Source organism: Prionailurus bengalensis, chromosome B2, assembly GCF_016509475.1.
Source record: "Prionailurus bengalensis isolate Pbe53 chromosome B2, Fcat_Pben_1.1_paternal_pri, whole genome shotgun sequence".
Lineage (NCBI taxonomy): Eukaryota > Metazoa > Chordata > Mammalia > Carnivora > Felidae > Prionailurus > Prionailurus bengalensis.
The window spans coordinates 129,642,346-129,661,248 of record NC_057349.1 but is presented as its reverse complement, the minus strand read 5'-3'; the positions used below and the strand labels follow the sequence as shown (position 1 = coordinate 129,661,248).

The window sequence follows — 18,903 nt, the reverse complement described above, 5'->3', positions numbered from 1 at the left end:
AATTCATTCCAGAAAGAAACATGCTTGTAATCCAAAGCACTTGTATATCAAAGCGAATTTCAAGAACCATTTGGCTCAGTTGGGATCACGTGACATCCAGTGTCACATTCTACTCGTATTACGAGACATCGCTCGTTTTTCAAGTTAAAATTTATTAGAAATGTTTCCTTGTCTTGCAGAACATTCGCAGAGCAAGTTACTCGCAATCCAAGGTTTTATTCTATTCCTGAAATTGGATGTACCTCCAGAGGCTAGTGTGGCAGTCTCAGTAATGAATATTATAGTTATGGTGTAGTTTCTCCTTCACAAATAAAAACCATGGTTTCTCCTTCACAAAATAAAACTTAGTGCCAAGAAGCTAAATTCTATTTAAAAAATTTTTTTTTAACTTTATTCACTTTTGAGAGAGAGAGAGAGAGACAGAGCATGAGCAGAGGAGGGGCAGAAAGAGAGAGGGAGACACAGAATCCAAAGCAGGCTCCAGGCTCCCAGCTGTCAGCACAGAGTCCAATACGGGGCTCAAACTCACAAACTGTGAGATTATGATCTGAACTGAAGTCGGACACTTAACTGACTGAGCCACCCAGGTGCCCCTAAATTCTAATTTTTATGGTGCTAAAATTATCTTTTGCTCCTATTGCATTAAAAAAAAAGTTTTCAGCTTCAAATAAACTGGTAATTTTCACTAACAATAAGAAATGTATGGAAAGGTGGGTATTGTGTGTGGTAGAATGTATCTTTAGTGACTTAATCATTTTATTAATCAGAAAAAAGGCCCAAAACCCTAACTTGCCTTGCAGGAAGTTGAAAACAGAAGGAAGACAATGATGGCTTATGTTATTCCAACCATTAAATTTTAATGACAAAAAACTGGAAGCAGCCCAGAATGGATAAATTATGGTACTGTTCATGCAATGAAATAACACTCAGCAGTAATAATAATAAAAACCCACTGATACATTCATACAAAAAGATGAATTTGTTTCAAAAACATTGTGCTGAGAAAAATGCCAAACACAACAGAATACATACTGTGTGGTTCCATTTATATGAAGTTCTAAAGGAGCCAAAATGAATTTGACAATAAAAAAAAAAAAGGCACAGAGCCTGCCTGAGATTCTCTCTCTCCCTCTCTCTCTTCACTCTTTCACTCTCTATGTCTCTCAAAATAAACTTAAAGTTTTTTTGTTTTTTTTTTTTAAATCACTTGACATACCAGAGCAAGAAAAATCTTAAACTGGATGACAAAAGACAATCAACATACACCAACCCCTAAATCCTTATGGGCTTCTTCCAAAAATGGAATGATAAACTCCATTCTTCCCTCCTGCAATATCTATCCTAATTTCAGGTAGAAATGCAAATCCTGCAGTGACTGATTCTTTCATATGTTTCCTGACCCCACTTTACCCTGCTCATACTGGCCAAAGTGCAATAGGCAGGAAGAAATATGAAACAGACTGATTTTGAAGCTAAGCCAGAGTGAAAATGTAAAATCCTTCTTTACTTCACTTCCTCAAAGAAGGGGTAAGCCGAGGGAGGAACTGAATGTATGGTGTTTCTTCTTTTTTTGCGATTTTATGCTGAAGGGCTTAGTTTTGAACAATTTAAATGCTGCGAAACATATAAGGGCTGACTATCACAGATATAGGAATGAGAGTCTAAATCTCAAATCTGTCTCTGTGGCTAGAGACACACATCCACTTCCCATTTTCTTTCAAGCCACATATCCAGTTCCCTGACACTCCATAAAAATTCTGCTTTTGATCCAAACCCTTGAAGAATAATCTACTTTTTCTCCTGAAAACAAAAATAAACAAAACAAAAATTACATAGTTCTCTAGGTGACAGATGGAGAGATTGAGTGAGTGAAGAATTAAAGCCTTAATGTTAAATTCATAGCTGCATAAGAAATTAACTGCTGTTATCTTTCTTTATTATGGATTTACAGTTCCAGTCTTTACCTCTACTCTGGAAAGGGCCTGGGCCAGTGCCAATGACCAGAGCAGTGCACACATATGCGTATCTTTTTTTCTGACTGAATGAATTCACCTGTAATTTTGTAATTGTTGGGTTAGTAGAGCAAACCATATTTGCAATCAGAAACCATATGTTGGCACAGTTGGCCACACCGCCATTGTACTTCTCTTAAATCATAATGTGTAGGGGATTTTCACTGCTTTTGAGTAGTATGCACATAACATAAACTCTCCTCTCCTCCCAACACCCAGAATACTGCCGGTTCCATTGAATTTTGCATTTCCATGTAGATGAGAACACATTGCTAGGCAAATCCCAGATGAAAGTCTAAATTTCCTGACTGTTTTAAAGGCTAATTTGGATCAACTTTCATGATAAGAAGAGTATCCTGTTCTTCACCAGAAGTTTCTTTTTCACACTTGAGATCAACATTTTAAAATATTTCAAAATATTTTAGATCGTTAAATATTTTAATATTGTGAAATACAGTCATTAGCTGTTCTAACATAGACATTTTAAATGGCACAGCTAAGTCTATTTTCCTACCGAATGAGCTCACACCTAATAGGACTTCTCCACATTACCAATTGTTGAGAATTCAGAGAATACAGGCAGGTTTTATTTTTCATTTAAACAGAAATTTATCAAATAGGCAGTTAACAGTAATGTACCAATGCTCTGTTCCATGGTTGTAACAAATTTATTCAACTTACACATGAGATGAACAACAGAAGAAAGTAGGGGGGTATGTGAGAACTCTCTCTCTCTCTGCACTATCTTTACAACTTTTCAACAAATTTAAAACTATTTTAAAGTTGTATTCATTCATTCATTCATTCATTCATTCATTCATTTATTTAGAGAGCATGCTTACAGCGGAGGGGCAGAGAGAGGAGGCAGAGAATCCCAAGCAGGCTCCCACTGTCAATGCAAAGCCCAACATGGGGCTCAAACCCATGAACCACGAAATCATGACCTGAGCCGAAATCAAGAGTCAATGCCCAACTGACTGCGTCACCCAGGTGCCCCTAAAACTATTTTAAAATAAAGCATTCATTTTTTTTAACTTAAAAAAAGTTAATTTATTTTTGAGAGAGACAGTGCATGTGTGCTTGCATGCATGCAAGTAAGAGAGGGGCAAAGACAGAGAGGAGACAGAATTGAAACAGCCGCTAGGCTCTGATCTGTAAGCCTAGAGCTCGACATGGGGCTCAAACTCACGAGCCATGAGATCATGACTTGAGCCGAAGTTAGATGCTTAACCCACTGAGCTACCCAGGCACCCCTATTTTTAACTTTTTGAGGAATTTCCATACTGTTTCCCAGAGTGGCTGCACCAGTTTGCATTCCCACCGGCAGTATAAGAGGGTTCCCCTTTCTCTGCATCCTTGCCAACATCTGTTGTTTCTTGAGTTGTTAATTTTAGCCATTCTGACAGGTGTGAGATGGTATCTCATTGTGGTTTTGATTTGTATTTCCCTGATGATAAGTGATGTTGAGCATCTTTTCATGTGTCTGTTAGCCACGTGGATGTCTTCTTTGGAAAAGTGTCTATTTGTGTTTTCTGCCCATTTCTTCATTGGATTATTTGCTTTTTGGGTGTTGAGACTGATAAGTTCTTTATAGATTTTGGATACTGACCCTTTATCAGATATGTCATTTGCAAGTATCTTCTCCCATTCCGTGGGTTGCCTTTTCACTTTGTTGATTGTTTCCTTCACTGTGCAGAAGGTTTTTATTTTGATGAAGTCCCAGTAGTTCATTTTTGCTTTTGTTTCTCTTGCCTCTGGAGACGTGTTGCGTAAGAAGTGTCTATGGCCAAGGTCAAAGAGGATGCTGCTTGTGTTCTCCTCCAGGATTGTGGTGGTTTCTTGTCTCACATTTAGGTCTTTCATCCATTTTGAATTTACTTTTGTGTATGGTCTAAGAAAGTGGTCCAATTTCATTCTTTCACATGTAGCCATCTAGTTTTCCCGACACCATTTGTTGAAGAGACTGTCTTTTTTCCTGCTTTGTTGAAGATTAGTTGACCATATAGTTGTGAGTCCATTTCTGGGTTTTTTATTCTGTTCCACTGATCTGTGTGTCTGTTTTTGTGCCATAAAGCATTCATTTTTATAAATGTGGCATTAGCTAGCATGTAGGTGCATGAGGATGAGGATTTAAGAGCTGCTTAAGGGTGAGGATATCAGCTGTAGGGAGACCTTAGACGGTACTGCCTTTTACTAACAGTAAAAATTTCTGCACAAAGGAATTTTGGAAGTTACTATGCTTTAGGATTGCCCATCTTTCTCTTTAAAATCTCTTTTTATCAATATTTTCAATTCCTAGTATTTTATCACTAAGAGGTATTTACAGGTCATTAAATTGCTATTTCAGCACTTTTTTAGCACACAATGGACCCAAATAAGGTAATTGATACTCAACATCTTTCAAAAGGGTAGATAATGGGACTTGAAAAATGGTGTCAGGAAGTATCCACTCCCACTTACTGCGAGGCCATACAGAGAGAGGAGATCCAAACATACCCCCAATACTCTCTCTCTCTCTCTCTCTCTCTCTCTCTCTCTCTCTCACACACACACACACACACACACACACACACCATGCTGGGATTAGAATCATGTACTGCTAACATAGAATGACAAATCTGGGAATAAAAAGTTCTTTGTTCTTTATTTTTAAATCATTAAAGCTGAACTGTTTTCAATAATAGAATTTTATTTGGGAATCAAAGTAGATTTAAAGAACTGAAACTTATTTCATGACAACCGAGGATGTATTTCTTATCCATTTTTTCCCCTGCACTCCTGGGGATGGGACAAGAGCGAACGGCACAACTCAGGAACAGAAATCCCATGGCTCATGCCGGTGTGAAAGGGCTGATGAACAGGTGCCCCGCAAGAACCAGCCACTGACCCGCCATGAGTTTCATCCCCTCTTGCAAGCAAGAATTAGTAAGCACTAACTGATAATCAGTAATATTCACTGAGCATTTACTGTGTGCCAGGCACTGTGCTGAGTACTTCACCTGCACCTGCTCATGCTAATTCTCACAAGAGCTCTGAGACAGAGATTATTATTAGTCCCATTTTGGAGATGAGAAAGGTGAGATTCCCAGAGACTAAATATCTAGCTCAGTATTTGGCAGTGTGTGTGTGTATGATAATGAGTAAGTGTCTTCCTCACGTGACACACTTGTGTGGGTGGCGGAGCTTGGATTTTAGGCAGAGACAGCCCGCTTCACCACGGCATGGCAAGGCCTGCTTTAACCCGGGGCTATAGAACCCACCATGTAAGGTCCTGGGAGATCACAGACAGTGAGACAAGATTTTCACCCTTATGGAGCCTGCAGGATGGTTGGGGAAGCAGGTGTGATCAGTGCTCAGCGATGCCAGCAGGTGGGGAGGCAGTGTAACAAGGAAGCAGAGCCCAAATGTGGGAGCCCAGAGGGGAGCAGTAAACGCTGACTGAGGTGACGGGGGACTGTTTCACAGGGAGTAAGAGATTTGACCGGGGACCAAAAAAGATCAGCAGACATTTTGGTGGAAATCAAGGAGGGAACGGCCTGAAAGTTGACCAAATCAAGGATGGCTGACCTTTTAAAGTAAAGCCAAGAAAAACGTTCTCATTGCCATTCTGCTCTGCTCAGAATAGACCCATGATATGTCTTTATGGGAAAAAAACGAAAGCAAACTTATAAGGTCATGTCTGAACATGTGAAATGGTTAAATGTGAACATTTTTACAAAGGAACTAGAGAATTAGTGAACTTTCTATATATCAATGTATATACCATTACTTAAAATCATAAAATAATGCAATTTTAGAGTTAGAAAAGATCTTGATTGGTGTGGGGAAAAAATTGCTTTTCATTGGCTGACAGCTTAAAAAAATAATCAACATTAAGGTAGTAATCATGGCTAAAAATAGTTTTTAAATTATTTAGCCATCATCTTTTAAAACCCATTTAGAGCAAAAAGAATAGAATGTAAACAAGAAATCATATTTAAAGAAAAAGAATAGAATGTGAAAAATGCTGCTATCAATAGAGGAAAAAGAAGGAATATTAATCCCCCTGGAGGAAGACTGCTCTCATAACTTGACCCTGTATTTGCCAATTTCCAGAAGCTATAATGTTATGTCAAGGGACCTGGAGTAAGATTAGTCATTCAAATTAATACTATGGAGCTCTTTCAAAATAATTTTTAGGTACACATACAGGCAGGAAAAGAATTTGTATAAGCAGTCACCATCCAGATCAAAGTCTAGAATCATTTCCAGACCCGAAAACCTTTCTTGTGCTTCTTGCCAGTCAATACCCATCCTCTCCCTTCCCCCAAATAACCCCTGTTTTAACCCCTATTACCACCGATTGGTGTTATCTATTCTTGAACTTCAACTTAGTGGAATTATGCAGCATTACTCTTTCGTGTCTGTCCTTTTTCACTGAACTTTATGTCTGTGACATTCATCTAAATACATGAGCTATCCAAAGCAAAGCTACCTAGCCACAAAATGGAAATGTGCTATCTTAGCAAGACCCAAGACGACAGAGCCCTTGACAACGACGAGCTTTATGCAAAGCTCTTCTATGTATAAAGGATATCATTACTAATTTCATTATGTGGAAAACGCAAATAGCACCTCCTTTCCTTTACCAGATCTGCGGGAAAGCTAATCTATCTTTTTGAGATGGACCTGAAACCGCTAAATTGGAAGATCCCCTATGCAAGATTAAAGGTGGAGAAGCAGTGTATTTTCTGGAAATAATGACAGCTTTGTGTTTATTTTTACTCTGCATATTAGGGTATGCAGCAGTTCTGAGCTATGCAATCCACAGAAACACTTGAGTACAACAGTGTTCGTCCTGGGAACTACAGCTGTGTTTAACACAGGAGTTCTACATTATCCTATGTATATTAAAAACCTATGTGTGAAAAAACTGAGACCTAGGAAGACTATGTGGCTTTCCAAATCATTAACTAATGGCAAAGACATAATCCAGGTCATGTGATTCCTGACCCAGGCCTTTGTCCCCACTCCATGATCCTGTCCTCCTTGGAATTTGACTGGGGAGCTGGAAGCACCTCCTGGTAGCTCTAAAAGAGCATTAAGACTCTTTTTGCAGAACAAAAAGCAAAGACAGTGCAGAATTAGAAAAGACAATAAATTTCAGTTAACGTTCTGGGTTTCAACGATCCAACTGCAATGGTTAACTAACTGTAAGTGAAGAAGAGGGTTGGGTCCCAAGCCCTGTGACCTTCGGCAGGCACCCCAGTATTTCATTGCTGAAATTAGGAGACTAAGTTACATGATCTCTAGGCTCCTTTCCAACTTGAAAAATGCTATGATTCTCATACTGATTTGTGCTGAACGTATCGATCTTTCAGGCCACATTAAGACCAGTTCTAAGTGCTTTATGAATATTGCCTCATTAACTGTCAACGCAACCCTGTGAAGAGGGTGCTATTAGCATTCCCCCTTTATAAATAAGGAAGGTAAAGCCCAGAGAGAACCAAGTAAAGTGTCTAAGGTCACAAAGCTGGTATTTGGGCTTTAAAGGAAATAGTTTGCCTCCAAGAGTATCCTTTGTACAAAATGGAACAGAGGGACATAGGTGGGAATGGAGAGCTAGTTTAAGAGAAGGCAAGACATAAACCCTAACGAACAATAACCCAGTTCTACCTCTGGCTGCTTCCCTGGACTATTCCAAAGGATGACGGCAGGTACTGTTTTGTCTCTTAAACAATCCCAATGTCTTCCCGGGTAAGTTCATGCTGGTTGCAGACAGTGTGCTCTTCACTGATACTAACTATGGTCTTCTGATTGCCCGTAATCCTTATTTATCATAGTATTAGTTTTAGGAATTTGATATCATCAGTTTTTTAACTTGTTTTTCTAATGGAGGCAGCCATTATTTTTAAACCCCCACGGGGAAAAGCTACTAAAGACTTCCATCTGTCTGCAAGCACTGACAAAGAATTTCAGAGCTTAAACTTGTGGCCGATAGGCCTGCAGAATGAGTATGTTTGTGCAGCTGTATGACATCCTCATGCTCTGACATGCACAACATCCCCTAGGCTTGCTACAGGATATTTAACAGATTAAATAATATCACTTGTATTGGGGCCCTGAAGAAACGTGATTCAGTAGAACAAGGATCACTTTGCAAACAGAAAATCACTTTTATTGTAAAATAAATGCATTTCAAGTTTCAAATACCACTGGTATCACAATAAGCAAAGAGTACTATGAACAGATTTGATGGCTCTACTTGGGAACAGCAAGAATGCTGCTGCAGAAGTGAAAAATAAGAAAAAAGGAAGCAATCAACATTCTACCTTCCTTCCCCTACCCTAATCATCTCCTATAACTCCCGAGTCTGAGTGGGGAGCAGGTCATGGCGTGCGGAGATTATACTGTGTTTGTTAAAATGAAGAAAAGGTTGACACAGCTCCACTGGGCAAACCACCAACCAAGAGAATTTCACTTCCTCTATGTTAAAGATAATGACCACTCGGTTTGCTGAGCATAGGCATAAGGATGAAACTTAAGGGAGGGCGCCTGGGTGGCTCAGTCGGTTGAGCGTCCGACTTCGGCTCAGGTCCTGATCTCACAGTTTGTGGGTTGAAGCCCCGCATCAGGCTCTGTGCTAACCGCTTGCTCAGAGCCTGGAGCCTGCTTCAGATTCTGTGTCTCCTTCTCTCTCTGCCCCTCCCCCACTCACGCTTTGTCTCACTCTGTTTCTCAAAAACAAATAAATGTAAAAAAAAAATTTTTTTTTTAAAAAGGACGAAACTTGGGGTGCCTGGGTGGCTCAGTCGGTTAGGCGTCCGACTTCAGCTCAGGTCATGATCTCACGGTCCGTGAGTTTGGGCCCCGCGTCGGGCTCTGTGCTGAACGCTCAGAGCCTGGAGCCTGTTTCGGATTCTGTGTCTCCCTCTCTCTCTGCCCCTCCCCCATTCATGCTCTGTCTCTCTCTGTCTCAAAAATAAATAAACGTTAAAAAAAAAACTTAAAAATGGATGAAATTTAAGGGGAGAAATTGGCAGACCTTATGTATAAGGTATAAAATCAAATCAAATGAAATTTCTTAATTATTAAGTAAGCAGCTAAATCCTGCCTGAGCAAAATTATGAAAAATTTCCCATTGTGAATGAATGTAACAGAAGTATTAATAAAATAACCCATTAAATTTGGGCCAATATCTTTAGGTTAAAAAGCTGGTGAAGAAATAAGAGCCTTGAAAATCTACATATAATGTGATAACTCTGTCTATAGTCCAACAGTCTCCTAACAGTCACACCAAGTCACCAAGGCTGGTATCTGTGAAAAGAACGGTGGCCACATGCAGAATTCTGGACTATCTACCCACCAGGCTTATACGGTGTCAGGCAGCCTTGCTGGGAGGAGAATTTACGTCATAAAGAATCCCCAGGGCTCCCAGATTTATATCCTTGTAGTTCAGTTAAGAGGTGACTGCAACAACCAGGCATCTGAACTTGGAGAGCAGTGAAAATGAATTAGAAATGATAAATGGATCCAAGGGACATTGAGGAAAAAGAAGTGAGGAGACAGGGGAACTATCTGGAGAAGTCACGAAGAATTCTACAGCTTGAACCTCTCTGAGGTGTGGTGGAATGTCAAGAGGCGACTTGGAGAAAGACCTATGGCTTGTGTTCAGGCACCATGAACTTCAGGTGTTGGCAGGACATTCAAGGGAAGATGGCCAGCAGACAGTCAGAAATACATTATTGGCACACGAGCGGGAATTCGATGTTGAAGTTATCTGGGGGAGTCTTCCAAACAAAAGCAGCAGTTGAGGGCCAGAGGTAAACTCTTAGAGAATGATTACATTTAGAAGGCAGTAGGCTGTAGGTAATGAAGAACCTTGGACTTCTCTTATACTGAGAAAAAGTTTAGTTTACTTGTTTTAAAATCACCAAGTGTGGGGGATACTCTGGCATGTTTATGGACCGAGGGGAAAGAGCCTAAAGGGAAAGAGTGTGGAAATCTAAGAGCGCGCTGACTAGCCACGTGGGGATGGGCTTCTCCTTCATCCAGGATAAGGAGACTCCAGGTGGAGAAGGAGAGCCTGACCCTCATTTGATGAATGTGAGGAAGTGAGCTAGGAGTCAGGATGTGACAGTACCAGAGACGTGAAGAGGAACTCCACAGGATAGCACGCACTTCAAGTGAGAATACACGCGCTACTGGAAGCCAGGCAGGCAGGAATGGCAGTCGGGAGTGGATCAAATGTCAATGGTGAGGGGTGAGGGAGAGCAGAACCTCCATCACAGAGTTACCACGGAAGTGTTGCCAAGGAGAGGTGGGTTTCAGACAAAAAAAAAAAAAAAAAAAAAAAAAAAAAAAGGGAGGAAGGAGAGGTCTACAAAAAGATGAGGGTGTCAAAACTCTGTGCATTGTGGAATATAGTCATCCATTCACAATTAATGTATTTAGCAACTATTACAGACAAGGTAGTGCACTGAGACTATAATGGTGAGCAAAATGGATTGCAACTCTGCCCTCAGGAGGCCTACAGTCTATGAGATGGGCTGACATTATTCAAGTAACCATTATTCCAAAACAGAAACATGGCACACAGTGAGAGCACAGGGGATGTAAGTGGCTAGAGGGGCCCAGACTGTGGCAGGTGAGCATTAGTTCTTGGGACAGGCATGCATGAAATACTCTCTACATTCTGTGTTAAAATTCAAGGCAAGGCCATTTGAGGGTTATGGAGATTTAGTCTAGTTTCATAACGTTGCTTAAAAGGTAGAAATACCCTGTCCAAATTAGGCAGGAAACCACTGAAAAGTCACTGAAAAGCAACGGATTAACATTCCTTAGTTTGTACACCTAATTCTCTAGAAACAGAGAAAGACAGGAAGGGATTGGGGGCAGGGGGGAGGGGAGAGAATTCCATTAGCTGTTTTTTTAAAAAATAATTTTATAGTAATGATGCCTTTAGGGCTGATTTTAATTTTTCTCCCATACAGTCACTAAGGATCTCCCACTTACAAGATGTTCTATTTTGGTTTCTTTCTTTAAAACGCCATGTGTGGCAAGCAAGCATTCTCGAGAACGAGTTGTTCTGGCGGGACGTGGGTACAACACTGCAAGGAAAGCCTCTGAATCCAGTGAGGGCCCCATCAAGCCAACCTGCTTATTCCAAAATTCTTCTCTGATATAATTTTTATTAAGATTTGCAATGCTGGCCTGAAGGAATGTTCGATGTGTACTAGAATGATGGGAAAAAAAAAAGCCCATGACCGAACTTCAGAAGTAGCTAGTTGCAATTCATCAACTTTTCCAGAAGCCATAAAAATAACTTTTAATTGTTGTTGTTCTTAAGGGAGTAGGGGGAAAAATAAAAGATGGTCTCTTCAGGGAGCAAGTATATGAAGAAAAAGGAATAGTGCTCCCTACTAGATCATGAGTCCCATGAGGACAGACACCAAAAGAGTTTTATTCCTGGTGGGACCCCCACCCTGTACCCAAGGCCACAGAAGGTACTTACTAAATATTTACGAAATGAATAACTAAGTCATAGACAAATGTTTGTTAATAATGTACAAGGCCTGGCCTAACTAGGCTATGATTTATTTTAGCAGGTCTTTAGATTTTTCACACAGAGGAAATTGTTTCCAACAGGGCCTTCCTGCAGAGCTCCAAATATTTTGAAAGATAACATAACAAACACTAAAGTTTGAAATTGAGAAAATATCAAAGCCAGCAGGAAGGATGATTAACACTCATAAGAATGGTACAGACATTGTTGACAAATTTTTCAGGTGAACAAAGCCTTACTTGCTGCTTACTGTGTAATTTTAAAATGACAATCCATCAAAGACAAACAACTGAAAAAAAAAACAGTTGGAATGATTTATACGTGAAATAATCTTTGAAGAATTTTGTATTTTTAGATAGCAGCAAGTGGCGAAAATTAATGTTTTCATGAGCTACCCCTCCACATACCCCACACTGACATTTCCTTCTTCCTTCTCTCTAAACACGTTAGGCAATTCAGATGTTTCCTCAGTCTTCACTTTCTTTCTCCTAACTGGAAGAGTCAGAAAGCCAATTTAGTTTCATGGTAAAGAAACTGGCAAGGCACCTTGTCCCACTATACTGACCCTAAGTCCAAACTGCATTTGTTTTTCCATTCTTTTTGGGCATTCCATGTGAGAATTGGAACCTCTCAGAAAACATGAAACCACACAGAAAACTCTAAAGCCGTATTTTTAACCTGAGATCAAATTCTGTCAAAATATAACATTATGAAGGTTTAGCCCTGTATTGATACTTCAGATGTTTGCCTCACTAACTACAACAGAAACTGATAGCGCTACAAGGCCCTTCACACAGCAGCCCAGCGTTGTGGTGGCAGAGACCTGACCACACAATGTAATGTGCTCAATGACTAGGAATCATTTTTTAAGACTGGCAAGCAGCAGCAGCAAGGTTTTGTTCCATTCTAAACAGAAAATGCCACCTCTCCTATCTCACCTTTCAACCTCACCTTTCAAGGAGAATCAAATGTCTCCTGTTATACCAGTATCTTAAGAGGAGCAAACACAAATGGGGAAATGAGTGGCTCTTACCGTGCTCTGTATTAAAGCTCCGAGAGAAGCACAAAAATGTTTTCTTTTGTCTTACTCTTTAGCTTATTTGGCACCCTGGTGACATCTAGTATATGCTAAAAGAGAGGAAGGAAGGAAGGAAGGAAGGAAGGAAGGAAGGAAGGAAGGAAGGAAGAGAAAGAAAGAAAGAAAGAAAGAAAGAAAGAAAGAAAGAAAGAAAGGAAGGAAGAGACAAAGAAAATCATTTTAAGTATAAACATAGACCTGTAAGTACCATTGAGAGAAAACATGGGCCTTGGGCTCAGAAAGACTTGAATTTAATAATGTGTTCTTCCATTTCCTAGCTGGTAATCTTGGGCAAGGTCATTCAACCTTGTTCATAGGCTCTTCCTCAACCATAGAAGGGGATAATACAATTTACCATTTGGGTTGTTGCTAGGGTTAACAGAAAAAATACCCGCAAAGGGTCATACTGAGTCACCAATATTCAAGAAAGGTGAATGTCTTCCACTACTTTTTTTCCTCCTCCTACACAATCAAGTGGAAAGGAGACTCTTAAAAGGTTTTGAGGAGAATAAATCATAGAAGTGGGTTATTTACAATTTGGAGCAATTGGGAGAGTGAAATGTCTTTGAAAGCTATTTTCCAGGTCTTCCAGAGGGCACCAGAAAAACAAAAACACCCTGTACAAAATGGACTCCTGCACAGAGCCACCTGTGTTCTCCACTGGTCTCAGGACAATTGCTGAGAGCTGCAGAGAACCAGCATGCACCCAAGGGAAACTGCCATCAGCCCACAGCAGAAGTGCCCTGGGGGGAGTCACAAAGCAAGAAGGTTGACATCACCTACAAGACTGGGAGAGAATCACTAGAACTGGATTTGGCTCTATTTCCCACCAGCTGGGAAGTTGCACAGTTTATTTTTACGCTTGTACCTGCAAAAAATAAAAAAGTAAAGTAAAAAACTAAAAACAAAAGAACCTATTTTATTCAAAAGACCTGTTGTTTACTTGGTGAATCCTTACTGAACCACGTTGAAAATTCACTTAGTGAACTGTCTACACTTAGTTGAGCTACACGTTGTTGTTGCCTTTAGCTTTTTTTTTTTTTTAAGTCTGTGCTGTTTAAGAAGTGTTGCTATAGTGGCCAAACACAGGAAGTTGCGTTTTACTCCTGTTTCCAAATATGCCTAATGTCAAAATCTGAGGAGAAAAAAAAAAGTTCCGTTTCATGACTCTGTTAACCTCAGATTCTTTAGTGTTAAGGCCACCTTTAAATTCAACATAGTTCCTAAGTCCTGAAGGACTCATATTTACTGAGAATCATCATCTACTGGTCTGGCTAAGAAATCACAATCAAGGGGACCTCTGTTTATTCTGCACCATCCCCTTTTTGCGATCTAACAGGAACCTTATGCTCTTTCTTTTTGCCCCTGGGACGAGATACCCAGCAGTGAAAACAAAGTAGGAATGGCACTACCAACACCATAAGTCATTATCCCTTAAATCCTTATTAGTTATTTCCATTGTGTATAGTAAGCCTTCATCTTTAGACCTTAGGATACTGAGCTTTGAATCTGAAATGCCAAGCTTGAATCCCATTGAAGTGTTCTCACTTGGAAGAACACCATTACTCTGTGACTTGCAAACGTTGTTAGAATGAGCGTTTGGCCTATTCTGATCTGCTAACTATGTTAAAAAACCAAAGTGACAGGATCACAGCCAATGGGTGTGGAGTTTAACTGAAAATTCCTGCACATCCCAACTCCTACTCCGTCACCATTTAGATTCAGATCAGGGCCCAAAAGATTATTGGATCTGGCATGCAGCTTCTTAGGAATGCCTCGTATCTCAGCCATCTCAAGGTCTAACTTACTTTTAGGAAACTCCTGCTCCAAAAGCGGCCAAAAAATTAAACACAGTAATCTCTTAGGTGACTGGAGAGTTTCAAACCCTTTTAAGGGAGAATCTAGGTTTGTAGGATTCTGACGCACCCATCTTACTGGTGTGTTTACAGGGCTCGAGGGACCTGTTCCAAGTAAATTAAGGAATTTGGGACCTCAAGGAAGTGGGTGTGTTTTTGAAGCACTATCTTCATGTCTTGTGACAAGACGAATAAGTCCACCCAGTCTGTCCATCCCAGTGAAAACTTTCCTGTGAAATTTAGCAAGAGATAGGAAGCCATTATTGAAAGCTGGCGAGGTGCTTTGCAAAGTGTATGGGACATAATATAAATGTGTTTAGTCACATGTGAATCATCCTTGAATTACCAACCTGATTCAATGGGGCTGCTGCATTTTCTGGCAAGAACATTCTTGCTCTGGCTTTACTTTGACAGGTGTTTTAACACTATCTTTCTTTAGCATCCCTATTCATTTTATTTCTTATTTTAGCAGCTTTTTGTGAAGAAACATGTCACTCTGCGGGATATCAAACACATCTAAGATAATAAAAGCATACAGAGTAAGAAAAAAAAATCAAACACAGAAAAGAGGAATATATATATGTAGTGACATTTGGGAATAAAGCATTTCTCTAAATAGTGTGCCTCACATTCAGGGATCTCAAAGAAGATTATAAAAAACTAGTCAGGTGGTACTTATATAGTTGCTGACCACACTGGATTAGCATCTTCATAAGCATTTTTTTTTCTTAGCATTACTCAATCAATTTGGTGCTCCACTCACAAGGTAATTATTTCTTATACAAGTATGGCAGAAACACAGTGTTCACATAGACTATTTTCTAATTTTTATTCTCTTTATATTCTCTTTATATGTAGCATCGTTGACGAGCAGGAAAGAAGCTATAGTCTGTTATGAAGTGCAATTGAAGAAACCAGAAAAAAAGACAATGGATCCAATGTGTTTATGGGCCACTGTGAATGGATCTCAGTTTGTAAACTTGTTTGAAGGATAATTGCAATGGCTGAATTTTGTCCCCCAAAATTCAAATATTGAAGTCTTCGTTCCAAGTACCTCAGAATGTGACTGTATTTGGATAGAAGGTCTTTAAAAATGAGGTCATATGTGTGGACCCTAATCCAATTACCGGTGTCCTTGTAAGACAGTAAGACTGGATAGATGTGTGGGTTCACAGACCATATGGGGATACTGGGAGAAAGTGGCAAGGAGAGAGACCTTAGAAGAATCCAAACCTTGACCTTGGACTTCTAAGTGCTAAGTGAGTTCTTAGACTCCAGAACTGTGAGAAAATGAAATTCTGTTGTTGAAGCCAACCCAGTCTGTAGTAATTTGTTATGGTAGCCACAGCAAACTAATACAGACTTTTCCTCTTATCTGTTACGGAGTCTATTCGTACACTGAAGGTAGAGTGAAAATGTCACACAGCTTTCAACCCCATCTCTACCCCACCCCGCCTAACAGAGGGGAAAAGAAAAGTTCTTTAAAGGCTTCTGCTAGGATCATTTTATAATGGCCTTATTAATTAAAACACCATCATTTGAAAATGAAGTGTCCATGTGTTGTGACATTCCATGGTCTGATGACTAAAGGGGACTCGGGTTTTTTTTAAGTGTGCAGTTCTAGATCCTTCTTAAAAATCTCCAGTTTGATTTTATTCTTTTCATGTTTTCTCTAAAAAACTGGCAGCCAAGTACTTTCCAAGCGACAGAACACTAGTTGTGCACATATGTATATAATTCCATTTTAGTAGACTTGAGGAAAATGAAACACTGCTCTGTTAGGCACACAGAACATTCAACATGAGCTCAGTTAACTCGTTCTGGCTTATTCCAAGTTTCCATCCTCAGCTGTCTCCTCCAGCCTGGCAGGTCAGCACAAGTTAACTTCACAGATGTAGAAGAAATTTTGAAAAACACAGAATCCCTTTAAATAGATGAAATCGGCAATTGCGATCCTGAATCATCCTGTCACGTTGCCCTTCTCAGTCCTGTGGGCTACCCAGCTGTGTGGTCAGAAACATTTTTATTCTGGAAGGAAGGTCCAGGGCAATGCTCAGCAGGCCCTCCTCAGAACACCTTGGGCAAACAGTGGCCTTTCCCGGGGGAGGCTCAGAAACCCTTCAGAAAAAGCCTGTAAGAGACCCCAATTAAGACTGGAATTTACTTCACACTGGGCAATGTACTGCAAAATAGGCACATCGTTGAAAGGAAAAAGACCCCTGAAATAAAAACAGCAAAAATAAAGAGTCAAACGTTTCCAAAAGGAACATATGAAAAGAATTTCTAAATAAATGATTGCTTCCTTTTGAAGTTTTCAGGATTTGCTGCCCACATTTCTAAAAGAGAAAAGGTCTCGGCCTCCTTTTTAGAAAATATATTTGACTAAAATCTTTCTTACAGTCCGTCCCACGCATTATTAAACACCTGTTCTAATCCAGCCCCTGCTCTGTCGCTTTGGTTCCTCCTTAATTAGCACACAGCCACCTCCAATGAAGTTTACAGGTGTCTTCCTAAAAAGGCAACTGACTCAAAATTCTGGGTCCTTTCCTTAAACAGCAACTGTCATTCTACAGATAGCTTCTTTCCCTTTGAATGTATCTGTATTTACCTCAAACCCAATCTTGCGGGAAATGAATTATTTTGCAGTTTGTAATATTAGCAAAATGTATGTAAGAGCAAAAAAACTTCTGGCAACGCGATTTTGCCAAAATTGTCCTTGACAATGGGAATACTTACTTGCTCAGAATAGGACATATTAATGACCAAATTCATCAAGGCATTGGGTACAGAACATCAGTGTGTTTGAACTGGACATTTTGTAACCTCTACTTCACGTCAAGAGAAGTCACACATTGTTAATGAAGAGAAAGCCTTCATCTGAAGCCACTTTTTAAGACACTGCTAACCTCCAGAGGATGTTTCTCACATTAAGAGCCTTCTGGAATACTTGCTAAAAATGCAGATTCTGAGACCCCACTCCAAGATGGATTTTGCTATTCTAGAATATGTTGCCCAGAAGAGAGTATTTTTCCCAAGCATACTAAGTGATTCTCACAATCAGGCAAGTCTGTGAAATATCATTATTACCTCAGTAAACATATTTTTAAATTAGTCCATTCAGCTATAAAATGTTAAACTTTCATAAAATATTTTTTTAGACTATAATAACAAGAGCACGCCAAAGTTGAGTTCTCGTGTGACAACCGTTCAAGAAAGTCTTTTGCAATTAATTCAAACCTATTTGCTGAAGAGAAAAAAATTAATCTACATAAAGAGAAAATGTTAATGGTGATTAATTATAAGTGGCAGTGGATATTTTTACATATTACAGTAAGTTTGCCTCGCTGCCTTACGACCCAGCCAAGCTACTGAGCAAGTAGAAAGACAAAATAAAGATGCCTTCTTATATAGTAGGTCTCAAAAAAACCATGCCCCATGAGCTTTTCTCAAGAAGCTACCTGTGTGCTCTGTCTAAATAAGGAAATAGACCCAGAAAAAAATAGACGTTGATCTAGGAATCTAAACGTCCAACACCAGACGTAAATGGAAAGACTCCCCAGCCTGATGTGAAGAGAGATCCAGGGAAATAGGCAGCAAGCTTAGAGGAAGCCACAGTCCAATTTGGTTACAGTTCTTCAAGATGAACTTGACAGAATAACAAAAGTGTTTGAACAAGCCGAGAAAAGATTTACATAACTGGGGGAAGATTTGGGGATGAGTATGCAGGACCCTTAGCAAGCAAACAAAAATACCAGTAAGGAAAGCAAAAACCATGCAGGAAAGAAAAAGTAATCATGGTTTACCACAGGCTTAGCTATCATCAACTTTTTACACAGTTACACAGAATACTGTTCTAATCAAAAGTACAGTGGAAGAACGCTGGGGAGATGAAAACAGTAGAGAAATGTGTGATGGAGGGGGGTGGGTTGGCAGGGGTCAGAGAAAGGGTGAAAAACGAAGCTGTATCTTCAATTTCCAAACTGTGAGTTCAGTGACAATGTGTCAAACTGAACAATCGATAATTAACAAGTAAGCGTGCTATTTAGAGACTGGAGGTAAATACTGAAGAATCAATCTAAACAACTGCACGTTTCTTGGACACTACTTAACTTTTCACTCAATGCCTATCACTCTACTAATATCCGAACTGGCCAAAAAGGGCTGTTCATTTATTCAATAGTTGTGTCAAGCATATACCTCAGAATAAGGCAGATTAGGGAACAAGATAAGGTCCCTTAGCTTCTGGAGCCTAGGTTCTAGTGAAGGAGGTATTGAAAAAGAAACATGTAAAGAAGCAGGATAGGGGCACCTGGGTGGCTCAGTTGGCTAAGAATCTGACTCTTGATTTCGGCTCAGGTCATGATCTCATGGTTCCTGAGATCTAGCCCCGCATTGGGCTCCCTGCTGAATAGC

At 39.8% G+C, this 18,903-nt stretch overlaps 1 protein-coding gene across 8 annotated transcripts in view; it reads right to left on the bottom strand.

Moving 5' to 3' along the window:
* PHACTR2 (phosphatase and actin regulator 2) overlaps positions 1-18,903 on the bottom strand; it is a 196,947-nt gene that overhangs the window by 102,034 nt on the left and 76,010 nt on the right. The window lies entirely within an intron of this gene.